We start from the raw sequence: 14,478 nt of genomic DNA, 5'->3' as shown, positions 1-14,478 counted from the left end.
AGCTGTTTAAAGGTAAAAGTTCTCATCATCTATCTCTGAAATCATCTTCATCTTTAGGAACAGAGATCTTCTCTTTCTTGGGGTTACAGGACCTTCATTACTCTTCTCTCTTTCTTTGTTCAAACTTCTCATAGGATTACACTTAGTTTAATTTTTGCTTACTTTAGCATGGAGGCCTTTGTTTGATATCTATAATATGAACACTTTTATTTCCTTATACCTTCATGAGTTGTAGGGAAAAAGAGTCTTTTTTCTATTTTTACAAGAGGATTTTAGCTTAAAACTAAAGGCATTTCTTCATCCTTCTTATCTGGGACTTGACTTCTTCTTTACTGACTTCAGTGCTTTTATGTTGTTCTTCTACATGTCTAGATTTTATTTTCTCTCGCTCAAAAGAAGACTGAAGCACTAAAAAAAGTTAATGTCTTACCCAGGGCTTACAAATAGTCACTTAACCCTACCGGGGCTCAGTACCTTACTCAGATCAAAGTTACAACTAAAGAAAAGTAACAAAGATCTTAGTAACTAAACTAAAACTCAGCAGTAACACACTAAAGAAAGAAGCTAATAACTTCTTCTCTCCCTTTACTCAACAACTAATAAGAAAAACCCAGCAAGTGCCCACAGCAGGGGCTGCCCTGCCTAACCTAACCAAAATAAGGGCAGGGCCAGCTGTGTAACTTCCTTACCAACCAGAAAAAAAAAAAAAGAAAAAAAAAAAAAAAAGAAAAGAAAAAATTCACAGGTTTCTTCCATCTTTAACATGTATTTTTCACAAAAGCATATACAACTTTTTAGTAGTTCCAACAGATTTTCAATTACACAAAAACTTTACATCACTCCCCTAAACACCTCCTATTCAAAACCACCATGGCAACGTAGGTGTGAGGCTGTACCTGAAGTCAGCCAGGTCACAAACATCTGCCACATCCAGCACGCCCCCAGCTCCTCAAAGAGCCTGACTCAGCACAGGGCTTCCCTGCAGATGGCTTTGTGTGGCCAAGACCCTGCTGCAGTGAAGTGTCTGCATAAGACACTGCCACAAAAGAAGGGACATGCATCAAATGACATCCACGCCAAAGGCAAGAAATGAAGTTACAACTCGGGATGAAGGCAGGGCGCCTGTGCTGGCGAAACATCAACTTTATTAAGGTTAGAGCCTTCAAACTTGTCTTGCTGTGTGATTTTCCATAAGCTGTGTACATCAAGGCACGTTTCAAGATAATCAGAATGTGTTTCAAAGAGAGGGATGTTAAAATTTGGCATGTTGTTATCAACAGGGAGAGAAAATGTCTTGAAAACTTTGGTAGTGGCACAGCTTGTAATGGCAACAATCTTGTCTTGTTTTGTAGCAATCTTCTAGGTCTGTGCCTCAAAGCATGCTCAAATAGTCTGCCTGGTTAGTTTTAAGGTAAGAACATTGAAATTAAGGGTAAAAGGCTGAATACTTTTTAAATTTATTATTGTAGAGGTACATCTTCAGGCATTTTAACACCTTAAGGCCCTTTCCAGGTACACATGAAGATGGTGCACATATACACAGACTTGTCCTGGCCTCTAAAAATCCAATAACTCTCACCAAATTATGGATCCTCAGGTGGGTCTTTGGTGATTTGTTTCGGAGGTTTTAAGAATCTCTAGAAAGAGTCTGAGTAATTTTTCTAAAATAGTGATTATTTTTCCTGAATTCTAACTGGTGATTGACAACTTAACAGACAAACCATTGCCCACTAAGCAGATTTTCAGTGGCAAGCAGTACAAAGATTTCTCTTCTCTGACAATGAAGGGTTCACATCCCGCACACACCATTCTCGTTCACATGATCCCCATACACATCTCCATGGTCCTTGTACACACTCACAGCAAAGAACCTTCAAGATTAACTCTTTTGTAAAGATTAATTTGGACACATGTCACACTTCAGGGGAAGGGTGAGGTTATCGGCAAGGCTCTAAAAAACTCTAAGTGTCAGTTACTCTTGCTCTCAAAACTTCACTTCTGATCACATCAACTCAAGCCAAAAGGCAAATCTCTCGGTTATCAGGAAAGATGCTTTGTGGAGTATCTCTTTTCTTCAACCAGTGGCTAAAAAAAAGTAGGATCACAGAATGTTTTAGGTTGAAAAGGCCTCTAGGAGCATGAGTCCAGTTGTTAACCTAACACACCAAAGTCCACCACTAAACCATGTCCCACAACTGCCACATCTACACATCTTTTCAATACCCTCAGGAATGGTGATTCCACCATTTCCTAAATAAATAAATAGGACTCGTCCCAATACTGAGGCCTGGGGAGCACCCCTAGTGACAAGAGAAACTTTTTAATGTGTTTGTTTTCCAAGCAGTGCTGTGGGTTAAGTCCTGGATAGAACATGGCAGGAACACAAGGATACTGTGGTGCTGGACCTTGTGTTAAACCTTTGAGTAATGTAGCCAGAGAGTGAAGTGAGGACACCCCTCGCAGCTGCATGTCTCTGTTTTTGCAGCATTTCTCTCATGAATTAAGGCTACCAAGGAGATTTGGAAAACATACTAGGATTCCACAAATAATTGGTTCATCAGCAACATGGAAAAACATGCATAAGAGGTAAATGCTAGAAGTTAAACTTATCTCCTTGGTCAGGATACGGCTTCTGCCCTGTGCATGTGGCTTACATCTGAAAGATGTCATAGCAGGCAGCAGAGCAGCAGTAAACATTGCTATTGTGGCCACTCAATAAAAGTGGGGACCTGCTTATCCAGATAAAGATAGGGCAATCCACTACATCTGTCTTGCTCCCGAACTGGGCGTTTTTCCTGGACAGAGAATGTTTTCAGAGCTTTGCTTCAAGTAGCTATGTTCTAGATCTGTGAGTTCATCTTGAAATAATAGCTGGCAGCCCAAAGCGATGTAACATTTAGCATGCTTTAAAGGACCATATGGAATAAGTTACACTGGAGTAAAACAAACACCAGTCTCTCACATCCAGTGTTATTGTTAACAACTTACTGGGCTGTGTGTATTTTTCAGCAGCAAGGATGACTCACTAAATAACAGGATAATAACATGGATCACTAGCATGTTGTGGTCTGTGGCCACAGGAAGGCTTTACTTTTATTGTGTACATGTTGGCAGTCTCAGCACACCAGCAGCAAATCCAGAAGTTTATTGCTGCGTCTAGGGCAGAAGCATAAGATCTCCACTTGGAGCCTTTCTGTAAGCCAAAAGAATAACACGGGATAATTCTCCTATCCTGCTTGCCAGGCTGCAGCAAAAGCAGCGAGCTGGGAATTAGAGGCTGGGAAAGTAGTTGTCACCTTGGATTTTCTTCCCTGCTCCAGTGTGCAGATGTGGCAAACGCTGATGCTGGGAGGGGGGTCTTTCAAGGAGATGGGATCCCTGTTCCCCACTAAAGCCTGGATGCATGGTTGCCTCTTTTAGAAACAGGTGTCAAACCAAGCGGGTTTGGAAGGGTGAAGGGGTTGTAGGGCAAGAGATACATTCATCCACAAAACCCTAGACCCCTGCAGAAATCCTGAGGATGGTGAGGGATGCCTTAGGTGGACAGGGACCACCCATCAGCTGCGACATGACTCCTCAGGCTTCTCTGCCTGAGGATGAAACCATGCCCAAGTCACTGTGGGCCAGGCCCCTTCATCACCTCCACTGAGCTCATGTGCTGTCCCTACGCTTCCTAAGTCTTGTTGAGATGGGAGATCTCCTTGTAGCCTGGGAGACCTCGGTATCTGCAGGGATGTAGTAGCCAGAAGGGGACATGGTTGGGACTGGAAGGTTATTCCGTACCCCCTCACATCATTGGCAGGAGCAGGGGCAAGAGAAACTGTCCTGGGCAGAAGGACTTCCTCCTGATGGAGAAAATGTGGCTGGGGGAGCCATCAGATACTACTGTTATCAGGGGGGTGGTTCTATGTGAATTTTTTCTTTTCTTTATCTCCTCTGACATTCAGTATTATTGCTGTTACTATTCATTTTCTTATCCCATTGCTGTTTCCAGTAAATTGTTCTTATCTCAACCCATGATCTTTGCCTTTTGTGCCTCCAATTGGAGGGGAGACGGAGCAGCACAGAGTGATTTTAGTGGCTGTATTAAACTGGGGAATACCATTTCTAAACCACAACAAGGGAGCATTTCCCGTGCCATTTCCAAGAGGGACTCGAGGAAACCTTTGCCTGGGGGGGGCATAGAAAGGCAGCAATAGTTTTGCAGGCCCCATTCCTGCACTTTCCATGTTTTGTAATTTTTACATTTTCCTCTATTTTCCTGCTTTTGCCTATATAAGACAGTGAAAAACTCCAAATTGTTGTTCCAGTGAAAGAAGGAACATTTCTCTGGAAGAGCAGGAAGTGATGTGTGGTGGTGTCATGCAGGATTAGTCTGCAACCTCCAGGGCACACTGTGGTCTGTGGGATAACCCGGAATATTCCACAGGGACAAGACTTCTGGTGAAACTCATCCTAAGGAGAGCTTGAGAGCCCTGGGGGACTGATGGCAAGAAAAGGATTTTATATACTATTCAGTGCACTTTATTCCCATGGGAAGTAAAGCAACCCAAGTGCTGAATCTCCTGCCTGGCAGGGGAAAATCTATACCTGAACAGCTCTCTGTGGCAGAAGAAGTTCCTGAGGATTTGTCCTTTTTGGTTATTTAGAGATAAGTCATTAATCTTTGTTAAGCTGAGTGGAATCCAAACTGGTCTTTCCACTGTACCTTTACCCAATACTCACATTTTGCAGAATACCAATTCTCTTAGCATTTTCCTTCTCCTATGCCTACATTTCCCCATAAAGAAACTGATGTGGAATCCTCCAGAGTGAAATGTTCTTCTCTTCTCTTCTCTTCTCTTCTCTTCTCTTCTCTTCTCTTCTCTTCTCTTCTCTTCTCTTCTCTTCTCTTCTCTTCTCCCTCTCCCTCTCCCTCTCCCTCTCCCTCTCCCTCTCCCTCTCCCTCTCCCTCTCCCTCATTTCTCTGGAAAAGACTCAGCTAGAGACATCACAAATGCAAGCCTGCATTTTTATGATAGCAACATCAGAGTTCAGCATTCCAAAGATTTGGGAAAGATCCTAAAAACAAACATCCTAAACTCAGGAGGAAGTTCAGCATTAAATATAAGAGAAATCCAAGTGGAATATTATCCAATATTGAAGAGTGGAAATCAAAATAACTTAAGCTTTGCCCTGCAGTGACCCCATGCAATAAGAATACATTTATGATTAGATAACAGTGACGGCTGGAGCCCTAAATAGGAATAAACTGAGTTTTGAAGACCTCCAGGTTTACTGCACTGTTTTTCCCCTATATGCTGCCAGAATAATAGTGAGTTCACCAAAGGATCAACTCCAGAATGAATGTCCACTCATAAATTCCCTGCTTTACTTGTAAATTGTCAGAAAATACCATCACTACTTAAAGCTGTAATGTTGTTTCTTCTTCCTGTAAGAATAGGAAGATTATGTTTTTGCAAGAAAACCAAAGAAGAGAGCTGGATTTGTTCAGATTTTTTTGAAGAGGCCTCAGTTCCTGGGCCAAATCAGATTTCAATGGGTCTGCAGGTTTCTAGGCTGGGAGCAGGCAGAGCCATTGCACAAAGCTCATTTTGCTAGGACATAGGCAGTAATGTGTATCTGGCCAGAGAAGTGGATCAGTCTGTTGGCGTGTCCTCAGAATGCGCTCCAATCTTCTGACTTCCTAGAAAAAAGACAGAGATGGTGTCCAAACACCATCCTTCCATAAAAACATCGAGGTGTCTGGAGGAGGAGAATGTGCAGTGGGCTTACTTCAAGTCAAAACCAGTTTGCAAAATCCTTACTGAGTGAATTCAGGGTATAGCTCTCCTTGCTGATTTCTTTTTGGGGACTCTCTCTTCTTGGGCATGCTGTAAACCACAAAGTTGGTTTTGCCCTGTCACACGAAAATCTGAATTCAGGGAGTAACTGTGAATGCCTGTGCAAAGACTTTGTACCGCAAAGAGTTGTGTTCTCTGAAACCCAGGTGTGTCTGGCTTTGTTTAAAGCCACTAAGGTTTGGGAGCACAAGCCACCAGTGCATCTAGAAATCCTGTGTGCCTTGGTGCCTTTCATGAGACACAGAACATATTCCTGCTTCCTCCAAGCACCCCTGGGGCGACGACAGCTTCACCCTTGCCAAAGGCCAGCAGCAATAGGCACAGAGGTCAGCTTTGCCCTCGATCCTTCACTCCTGGTGTATGTGCTGCCCCGACTGAGCTCGGCAGCCTTGCTGAGGCTGATGGTGAGAAAGAGCAGAGCTCCCCCTTCCCCCTCTCCTGCCTGCACTCTGGCAGAGAATGGAGCGTGGGAGGACCTCGCGGCGGATGCTCGGAGACTGCAGCACTCATAATGACTAGTCACTTATAAAAGATGTTAGTGATACTATCACTGATGCTTCATGTGGCTTTTTGTATTCACGGCTGGGGTCTCTCAATGAGATCCCATCCGCTGCACACAAGGGGCTGAACAAATCTCAGCGGTACCCGTGGCTAATCAATAGTAAATATTAACAACAGCCAGCACACTGATAGTAGCAATAAATATTAGTGATAACACTAATGCCTGAAAATGCTCCTGATTGAGGGAGCAGGGCACAAAGGGCAGTCTGCCTTGGGGCTGGCAACCAAGAGATGACTCATGCCACCAGGGCTTTGTCTACCAGGCCTCACTGCCCCAGGCTCTGGACCAAATGGAAACAGTAAATTAAATAAGTCCCAGCTTTTCCAGCTCCATCCTGCCATCCTCTTCCTGGCCTGCCCAGCAGAGCTGTTGGGTAACGCCCTGCTCAGGGGACCACACACGTATCAGCTGGCCTTTGTGTCTCTTGAGGAAAGGAAAGCTCACAATCTGGGAAGGGGGGTGAGGAGAAAAAGGAAAAATTGAGGAAGAAACTTTTTATATCAGCAGGTTCACACCAACCTATGAACCAGGACCATATCCAATAGAAAATGGAAGCAATCTGAGCAAGAATGAAATGCAGAAATATTATTTTGTAGCATTAGCAGCTAAAAGGTTTATTGGTTAGTGACTCACTAGCAGTTCAAAAGCTATCTATTGACACCAATTATTTAAAGATTGATTTCTGTGTTAGCATTCCTGTAGGCAGGTGGCATGTGTTTAAAAGGTACCTCTCAAAAGAATCAATGTTTGCCTAGCACAGACAAAGGAAACCAGACAAAGACAAGATGTGTGTTTCAGTGAGGGTGAAAGCTGAGGAAAGTGGAAATATCTGTGGAGATGCTGCCCAAATAAGGGGAGATGAGGGCATTGGCCCTTTCAATTGCAGACTCTACTATGGGGTTACAAGCAAACACTTCCATTGTGTTCTTCTTATGTAAGAACAAGGGAAGGCGTTTTCATTCATGAATGGAAATGTTTATGACATTTGTGGTTGAGTGATTTCCCTTTATGATCATCCTTCATATCTCTGGAAATCTCCTACAATTTCAATCATACTCCTGATATTATTTTCAGTTCTTTCTGTATAATTTCACTTCATCTGCTCTGATGTTTTTTTTCCAGTCTATTAACCACCTGAAAAATGACAACGCTATACCTAGAACTTTGCAGTGGGACTATGAATACAGTATTATAACACCTGAAAACACATGAAATGTTAACACAAAGCCATTCACTAGCATTTAAAGAAAAACCTCATGTTTAACTGTACCACCATATACCAACCAGATTTTAAGCCAAGGCTATAAAAAGCTTTTTTGTGTTCTTTTTAACAAAACACTTGGTGAAGAAAGCCTCTCTGCCAAGGCTATACTCTGTTTTTGTGACAGTGCCCAATTCCCAGAGCTGACACATTTCTGTGCTAGTTTGAAGGAGACCTATTACTTCAGTACTTTGGAAATATTCACAAGAGCACACAGCTGTTTTTGCTGGAGCTGACTTTCACAACACTGTAATGGCAGTTAAAACTGTACCAAAAATCCTTGCACAGGATGTAATCAACCTCAAATCTACAGAGAAACATTGGGAAACTGCCTTTAAGTGCCAAGAAAAACAACAGTAGTTTACAACGAGCTCTTCCTAATGTCCAGTCAGCTCAACCCAAGTGAAACATGTTTCTCAAAACGAAAGTAGCACAGAGCAGGGAAGAAAAAGCCCTTGACTTTTGAAATGATTTTTTTAAAATAGAAACAGGGAGACTCTGACACTGGCAACCACCACTGATCCTTCCTGCCCACTGAAGCTCTATCATCACCCAGTCTGTGAATCCACTTCTTGAGTGATAAAACTTTTGTTTTCCAACATTTTTCTCTTGCCTCCTTCAGACATTTGGAAAGTTCCTGTCCCTCCAGCGGCAGAGCTGTTATGTGTCATGTTTCCTACTCAGAGAGCTTAACCATTATCCAGCTCTTGGAGCCATCCCATTGCCCCAGATTTACAGCTTTTCCCAGGATGTCAGTCCAACCGAATCCCCAGGTGTTCCCAAGAAATGCCTGAGTCGCTCTTCACTTACCCCAGCCGAGGCTCAGCAGTTGTGGGTCATGCAGAATGGAAAAAAGCCCTCATATGATAGTGTCTCTATATTTACCAGAAAGAAAGGAGCCGGGGTGCTTGTCCTTTAAGTGTCTCTAAAGATGGTTTGCATAGCTGGATCTCAGCTTATCTATGCTTTTCTGCTTTTGCTTCCATACATGGATCTGTTCCCAACAGTAACTCCAAGCTGTCGAAAAGAAGCTATCTGGCAGCTTTCAGCTTCATCTGACACGTAAATGAGCGCGAATAAATAATTACATTTTCTGCAGTCTCTCCTTTTTTTTCTTTTTTGATTTGCACCTCAAGACACCTTTTCTTTTTTCCTTCTCCCCAGATTAACATTTTGCTGTTTTTTCCCAAAGTTATTCCTAGGGGAAAGCAAACAGAAATGACCCAGGCAGATTTTTCTCTCCCCTTCCCGCAGGCTCACATAATTTTATTCTCATAAATATTTTTTTTTTCCATTTGCTTTGCTTATAGGTCAGAGTTTTGCATGTTTGCTACTTGGAATCATGTCAAAGCAATATACATCATGTCTGTAGCAAAGGAAGGTTAAAAGTCAAATTTTTGGAGAGAGAGAGTACAGCTGAGCCATGTGACTGCTCCCAGATTAGCAGCAGTAGCAGGAGTAAGCATTCCTCTGATATTACAGTAGCCACCGTGGGACATGCCTGAAACTCTGAAGAGAGGAGCTGCAGTTTGGAAGCTTCCTGCAGATCTATTTATGAATAAATCACTCCTTGCTCTTTTCCCTATCTTTCTAGGTACTTTTCTGCTTCCTTGATTTCAGTTTCACAAAGGGCTGATAAAGAACAGAAATGGGAGGGAGCCCTGTGGCACAGGTCAGGAAAGAAGTCATATAATTACCCTTAACTCTGCCCTTTGTAATCTTTGCTGTGCAAATGGAAACGTTAAGGGCTCCAGTGAAAGAGAAACACTAAATAAATGTCTTTATTATTGTTTGTTATAGTGGCAGCTGGGAGTAGAAGAGATATTAGTGAGCTAATCAATTGCTTCATACTGGGCTTTCTGGAGCCAGAAAGATGGGATGAAAGAAAACTGGTAGAAGTCATATTCAGAGAGACTTAAGATATTTAAGGCTGAATGTAGGTGTCCCTATTCAGGCACTTGCATGGAAAATGGCATCCTCATACATGGAGGCTTTGATTCATTGCAGGAGATGGAAATTCCTTGTATATTCCCACACACCAATGACCTTGACTGTCTGAGATTTTTCCTAAACATCTGTTGAACACCAGGCAGAAGAGAAGTTTTTAAAAGAGCTCACCAGCTCCACCTTTACAATTAATGATAAACTACATTTTCTATGTTAACAAATTGCCCAATTAGAAATGCTGCTTCAAGTGGCACATTTGACTCTTGCTGTTTGCTGTCTCAGAGACTGGAGGAAATGTGCATGCAAGTGTGTGTCTAAATGGGGATCTGGAGAGATTCCCAGCATCCAGAGCAGATAGCCTCCCTGGGAGCACATCCCAGAGCAAGCTGAAGGCCTATGGAAGCACAAAACAGGCAGCAAAAAGAGTCTTTTGGAAAAGATAAGTGGTTACAAAGGGGACCCTCCAATTTTCAGTACATTTTCCAAGTGGCTGTGTTGTGTCCAGCCCCCTGTTGTTTAGGGTTGTGCAGAGGAATGGGATGAGAAAAATTCCTTCTGGAAATTTGCGATGGAGTTTCTCCAGCCTTTGAAGAGCAGGAGCCAAGCTCATCCTAGGAAGGTGCTTGAACAGGAATATCACCATTGCACATTAGACATGCCTGGTGACTCAGGAGGTCTATGCTCTAATGCAAATGAGAACATGATTCAGCAAAGCGTTTAAATTCCTGCTTAATTTTAAATATTGAATAATGCTTCTGATTCCTCTGGGGTTATTCATGTGATTTTCATTCTGTGCTTTACAAGGTTGCCCACATATGGACACGAAGCTGCCATGAAGCAGTACGAAAAATAAACAAGGTTTGGCACCCACACGTGAGTGTATTTGTGTCTCACAAATGTCTTGACTTTAGGTATTGCTCCTAGGAGGTCTAAGGGCCAACAAAAATGGGCTTAGATGAGAAAAACCTCAGTTCATTGCATGTGTCCTCCTTTCCATGAGGGAAATGTTGAAAACCACAGGTGTCTGTGGTTTTCAGTGCCAAAGAAAAACCTAGGTACTTTGAGAATAACATGACAAAGCTGCACTCAGAATTGCAGTAGCTACAAGGACAAGGGAGTAGGCTGTTTCCTGGCTTTGATCTGCCTTTTGGCACAGTGGCCGTGTCAGCCTCTAGATGGGTGACACCACCCCCTTTAAACTCTGCTCCCCACAGAGAGTGGCCAAAGAGCTTCTCAGATTTTCCATCGAGAGGTTTTTCCATTCTTCCCTGCTGGGAGAGGTGAAGTTTCTATCAGGGTGGTGATAAGGTGAAAGGCATTTTCCTAAAGCAAAAGAAAGAGCAGACAGCAGTGTTGCCAAGCACCGAGAGGGCCACAGGGAGATGGAAATAAAGCACCTTTGACCTTTGTGCCCATTGACTTCTCTCCTCCTCCCCAAAACAAGCAGACCAGGAGAATAAAGTCCACATTTGGTGGTGAGACATGCAGGGGACATCAGCAGTCTGCCAGGCTTGACACCAGCTGGACTTGCAGGAGTGCTGGTGGATGCAGGGCTGGATCAGGACCTGTGTCTTTGCCAGGTGATGGTGGTGGGGCTTCATCTGCTGAAGCCTGGCCCCTCTGGAGATGTCCCCAACACCTGAGTCCCATCCCAGAGCCATAGACCTTCCTAGGGAAAATCCTCCCCAGGCTCTCCCACAGCATTTAGATGCTGATTCTCCAGAATTGTGCTTCAGAAGGTTGAGCTGTTTTGTGCTATTAGTCCTCTCTGCCCGTCGCTGTCTGTGCTGTAGCCACAAAATGAAACCGGGGGCCTTGGTCTCCAGAAACATGTGTGCTCTTCCCCATGCTGTGTGCTGCAGTTTTGAGCCACCAAAGAGGTGTTGAAGTGTCTTTTATGAATATCAATGTGGATTTCGTAAGAGTGATTTAAATATAGCTGCCTGCTTTCCTGGGAGACCCTCTAGCTGTATTCTCACTGCAGCAAAAGCTGCACCATCTGCCCAGCATTCGCAGCCGCTTCCCAAAGACCGCCAGGGACTTGTCATTCCTCATTTGGCTTGCACAGGGTTCCAAAATGAAGGCTTTCTGGGGAAAAAGGATGGATAGGCAGGCTTCAGCACATTCAGATGTGTAGCTCAGGTGCATTTATGTAGCATTAAGCGCTGGGGAAGCTGGACACAGCTCTGAGCAACCTGATCTAATGTGGAAGCCAGCCCAGCTCTGAGCAGGGGCTGGACTTCCAGAGGTCCCTCACAACCTTAATTATCCTGTGGTTCAGTGAGAAATTCAGTTTAGGATACAACCATATGGTAGAGGAATAGCAAGGAAATCTGAACTCCTAGGGCACCTGTGACGTTTTCTGTCTTCCTCTTGTTTCTTGTGGCTACCTTCAAGCTCTCTGAGTGTGGTTCAACTCTCGTTTGACATCCATGGCTTGTCTCCAGTGTTGCTTGAGCCTTACTGCTCTGCAAGTGAAAATCCACTACTTCCCCTTTTTTTTTTTTTTAAAGCAAAGTGATTAAAATGCAGTTGGGCCTGTGCCCATGTAAAGTCATTCTTTCCTCATGTTAACTATGTAAAATTTTGCAAGCGAATAAGACTTTTTCTGTTTAGGGTAAGCAAATATGCCTTGAACCTGGGGAGTGTCCAATTCTTAGTGATTGTTTATTTCACCAAGGCATAAATTACTGTGCCTTCAGGACAAAGCTAATAGAAAAAATGCTAATTAGTGCTGGTCAAAAATTTTCCAGTGGAACATTTTTCTGTCAGAAACTCTCCTGATTAGTCAAAGTTGAAGTGTTCCAGAAGAACATGTTGATTTTGCTGAGCCTCAAATGCCACGGGGTGAGCTGAGGTGGGGTGGGAGTAAGGAAAGAGGGAATCCATCAAAACCCTCTTGCTAATTCCCTGACAATTTATCTGCTTGGCTGCCAGCCTTGTGGCACTGCTAAGAATCAGAGTTTGGGGCAATCTGCCATGCAGAAAACGTGCTGATGAACAAGTTGTGAAAATTCCTGTTTCCTGGATGGGAGTTGTAAATACAGAAGTCAGGGAGCCTCTCATCTCCCCAGCTCCCTTCCACTGGACACCAGCCTGGGACCGTGCATGTAGAATGGCATATCAGCATTCCCAGATGAGATACTTCAGGCAGCTGAGTCAGACCTTCTCCTCAGCTTATAAAAGCGAAGACATGAATTTTGTTCTGGGGTTTCTGCTGGGAGAAAAGGACGAGCTGCTGTGATATTATCTGTGTTCATTTGAACTCGGGCTTCTGCAGGTGCAGCTTTTCCAGCTGTGACATGCCAAATCCTCATGCAGTGCTTTTTTATACCACACACTTCCTTGTCTTCTGACAGGGCTGCCTCTGCAGGTGAAGAGATGAGGATCACAGTACTGTGATAGTCATTAATTCAGAAACAGCTACATGGGCTTCAATTTGCATGTAATTTTGAGGGCTCTGTGGCCAAACAGGAACTGAAAAGCCCACGAGCATGGGTCTGGTGGTACCAGCTCACTGCTGGCCCTGGGGACCAGACATGCCACCAGCAGCATGTTTGGATGGTGCCTGCACCAGTCCATGTTTGGTCCTGGCTCTGCTTGTGCCTGCTCACTCCTTGGCTTCACTCCTGCTGAATCCAGCCCAGCTCTTTGGCCTTCCCCATTTCCCCCTTCCAAAGAACACCCCTGGGGCCAGGTACCAGCTTCTGAGGGTGGTGATCATGACCCTTCCCTTAGGTAGGACCACCTCTTCAGATCCCAGAGCTGGCAGAATGTGGCTCTAATGCTGATCAGAATATTGCAGGAACCAGGACTAAGGATACTCTGAATTGCTAAACATTAATATTTGATGCATTTCAATATTTAAAGAGCTAAGATAATTTAAGAAACACTGTCACTTTTAAAAAATTATTTGTAGGCAACTTATAATGGAGCAAATCCTCTTGGAATGAACAATATTTTGGCTAGGGGAGATGTATGGCTCAGACAGCTGCCTACATTTATTTAAAACATCAGAGAAATGACAATTTTGAAATTCTCTGCTAGCAACCTCAGGTCTCAACAGGCCAGACTCCCAGCCAGCAGAAGCAAGCAGAGGATCCAGTCAATGTTTTAACACTGGATGTGCTCAACAATTTTGTTGAAAATTTTGCCTTCGGAAAAAAAAAAAAAAAAAAAAAAAGAAAGAAAAAAAAGGAGACAGAGGGTTTCCCTGGTTTCCCTGAGAGTTTTGCTTTCAGTGAAAATATTTGGGTTGTCATCTGAAACTCGAAAACCACAGCTGGAAAAAAAATGAACTGCTGGTTGCCAAGCAAAGAGAAAAAAAATCTTCCTGCCTTTTTCCTTTATTTTTTTTTAATTTTATTTTTTATTTGTTTGCCTAGAACAGCCTTTTATGAGGGGCTGCAGCCATTTACACCTGATCAGGTGCTGATAGCCCCGTCATTTGCCTGATGAAAGCCCTCTGGGGCTGCACGGAGCTGACTGTGACAGGCGCATCATCTCTCTTCCGTATCACATCGCTGCCGTGCGCCCGGAGCACAGGGCAGGGAGACGGGGGCACCATTCATACGCCATTAAAGCGAGCTGCTTTATGTAACACAATCTGCTTCAAAAGAACCCAACGCACCACGGAAACTATGCGAGGCAAGCCAAGAAACCCTGGTACAATAGCACAAACAGAGACAAACAGTCTGTAAAGGACAGCACACTTGGTTACCAGCGAGGGAACATTCTGCATTTAACAGTCCCTTTGTTTCTCATTTTCTCATCGTGATCATCGAGGGAGATCTGCAAACATGACATCAAAAGATGAGCCTAGGAGCAAAAATTCATACCTGCAGTGGGTCTTGGCAATCAGGAGT

The 14,478-nt window shown here is 43.7% G+C and overlaps 1 protein-coding gene across 2 annotated transcripts in view; it reads right to left on the bottom strand.

Annotated features, from left to right (window-relative positions):
* Window positions 1-8,606, bottom strand: part of SLC8A1 (solute carrier family 8 member A1) — a 122,480-nt gene extending 113,874 nt beyond the window's left edge. Inside the window, exon 1 of one of the 2 annotated variants that reach the window (XM_038133863.1) lies at window positions 8,477-8,606. The gene's annotated coding sequence lies outside the window, so the exon portion shown is untranslated. Of the gene's footprint in view, window positions 1-5,622; window positions 5,657-8,476 lie in introns of those variants that run through there. The other variant, XM_038133864.1, reaches the window with a different exon arrangement.
* Between the last annotated feature and the right edge of the window lie 5,872 nt (window positions 8,607-14,478).

The sequence above is a fragment of the Motacilla alba genome, chromosome 3 (assembly GCF_015832195.1).
Source record: "Motacilla alba alba isolate MOTALB_02 chromosome 3, Motacilla_alba_V1.0_pri, whole genome shotgun sequence".
NCBI lineage: Eukaryota > Metazoa > Chordata > Aves > Passeriformes > Motacillidae > Motacilla > Motacilla alba.
Note: the sequence above shows the minus strand (reverse complement) of the source record. Positions and strands in the feature narration are given on the sequence as shown.